At 39.6% G+C, this 2,227-nt stretch overlaps 1 protein-coding gene and 1 long non-coding RNA gene across 16 annotated transcripts in view; one reads left to right on the forward strand and one right to left on the reverse strand.

Moving 5' to 3' along the window:
* Positions 1-2,227, forward strand: part of Cep112 (centrosomal protein 112) — a 507,666-nt gene that overhangs the window by 28,479 nt on the left and 476,960 nt on the right. The gene's annotated exons all lie outside the window — the stretch shown is intronic.
* Positions 841-2,227, reverse strand: part of LOC116076716 — a 20,186-nt gene continuing 18,799 nt past the window's right edge. Inside the window, exon 2 of the long non-coding RNA XR_004113085.1 lies at positions 841-1,610. This is a non-coding gene — a long non-coding RNA (uncharacterized LOC116076716). The remainder of the gene's footprint in view (positions 1,611-2,227) is intronic.

Here is a 2,227-nt window from a genome sequence, read left to right on the forward strand (position 1 = left end):
CCCCCCTCCGCTCGCTCTCACCCCCCCTCATCCCCCACCTCGCTCTGGCCTTAGTCACTGTATCTGTCTTCAGATGCACCAGAAGAGGGCATCAGATCTCATTAAGTGTGGTTGTGAGCCACACCACCATGTGGTTGCTGGGATCCGAACTCAGGACCTTTGGAACAGCAGTCAGTGCTCTTACCCGCTGAGCCATCTCGCCAGTCCCTGTCCTTGCTTCTTTTAAACTCCCTCTTCCCTTTCCTTCAACCTCCTCCTCTTCAGTTCTTCTCATACACTATCTATTGAGATTTGTTTCTTCCTGTTTTCATATTAGTGACCTTAAAACTTTAGCTATAGTTAATTCTTTGTCTCATAGTAAATTTTGAAAACTAAAGTGTACATACACAGCAGGGCACACAGAATATAATGCATATACAGTGTGACACATCACATTATAAAGCCTGATGAAGTTTTACAAAATGAGAACTTTTATACAGTGGCATCACAGACCAAGACAGAGATCATGGCCAGCTCTCCTGACCAGCCCCCTCACTGCTTCCCCCAAAGGTAGGCACTACAGGCATTATTTCACCAGAGATTAGTCTGAATTTTTTGTTTGTTTGTTTTCTTGTTTGTTTGTTTTGTTTTTCAAGATAGGGTTTCTCTGTGTAGCTTGGCTGTCCTAGAACTCTCTCTGTAGACCAGACTGGCCTTGAGTTTGCAGATATCTCTCTGCTTCTTCCTCCTAAGTGCTGGGATTAAAGGTATGCACCACCATAGCCCAGCATCTGAACTTTAAAAAACAAACAAAAAACTCTCATGTAGTATGTTCATTTTAGTTTCTATCTCCCTTTGCTCTGGGTTATTGCACTTAGAAATAGATTTTTTATTACTATGTAAATATATCACTCATAGAGCATCATGGGAGAGGACTGGGAAGACTGTTCGAACCAGAGGCCTGATGTCTGCTCTGAGGTAGTTTCTTCTGTATACTGCAGAGAAGCTGCATGGAACCATGGCCATACCCACTGCAGTCTTTTCAAGAGCTCTCTGCTGAGTTTTTGGTTTCTTGGTGAGATTGACTTTGATTTCCTCTGGCAATCCTTTGGTTATCTCTGGGATCAAAAGCAGACATGCCTTCAGTTCCCATCCTGTTCATCCCAGTCAAAGGTGGCGTCTGAAAGGTGTTCTTCAGGCTTCCCTTCCATACGCAATCAGTCTTTTATTTTTTTCTTTCCTTTATTTTTCTTTGTCTGTCTGTCTGTCTGTCTGTCTGTCTGTCTTTTTCTTTCTCATTTGCCAATGTTTCTCTCCTAGTTAATGTCATCTGTCAACTTGATACAGTGATACAGTGATACAGCCCAAATTATTTGAGGGAGTTTCACCTTGATCAGATTGGCCTGTAGGCATATCTTTGACACATTATCTTGATTGTAAATTGAGGGCCCAGCTTTCTGGTTAGTGTCATCCCCAGGAAGGATGTTTTGGACTGTTTAAGAAAGCAAGGATTAGAAGCTAGGGAGCAAGCCAGTAAGCGGTGGTGACCTCCATAGTTGCTGCTTTAGGCCTTGTCTTCAGGTTTCTGCCTTGAGTTCCTCTCTTGACTATCCTCCAAGCCCGACTGTAACCTGGAAGTGTAAGATAAAACAAAATTCCCTCCCCAAGTTACTTTTGGTTATGGTATTTATCACAGCAACAGAAAACAAACTAGAACAATTTCACTCTAGACTGAGACTGATCTGGAACTTTGTAGCCCAGGCTGGCCTTAAATTCATGGTGATTTTCCTGCTTTAGACTTTAGCTTTGTAATTACAGGCATATCTATATCTACCACCCCCAGGACTCTCTATAATCTAGAATGTTATATCATTACTCTATTTTAAAAATTGTATCAGTTTCTATTTTGCTTTCTCTTTTTGGAATTCATATTATTCCAGTATTAGAACTGCACTGTTTTCATTGCTATAACTTTGTCCTGGATTTTGAAAACAAAAGTTTTATGCCTCAAGCTCTGCTAGCTTTTCACCATATTGCTTTAATTATATATGATCTTTTTTGATTCTATGTAGATTTTAGGATTATATTTTATTTTTCTATGAAAAAAGCCATCAAAATTTTGATGTGTATTGCTTTGAGTAGTATAAATGTTCTTTTTTTTTTTGGTGTCTGATAATCTCATTTATTTACAAGGGGTTTTTAAATTTTTATTTTTATTTATTTACATGTCATATGATTTCTCCTTTCC

Source organism: Mastomys coucha, unplaced genomic scaffold (assembly GCF_008632895.1).
Source record: "Mastomys coucha isolate ucsf_1 unplaced genomic scaffold, UCSF_Mcou_1 pScaffold5, whole genome shotgun sequence".
NCBI lineage: Eukaryota > Metazoa > Chordata > Mammalia > Rodentia > Muridae > Mastomys > Mastomys coucha.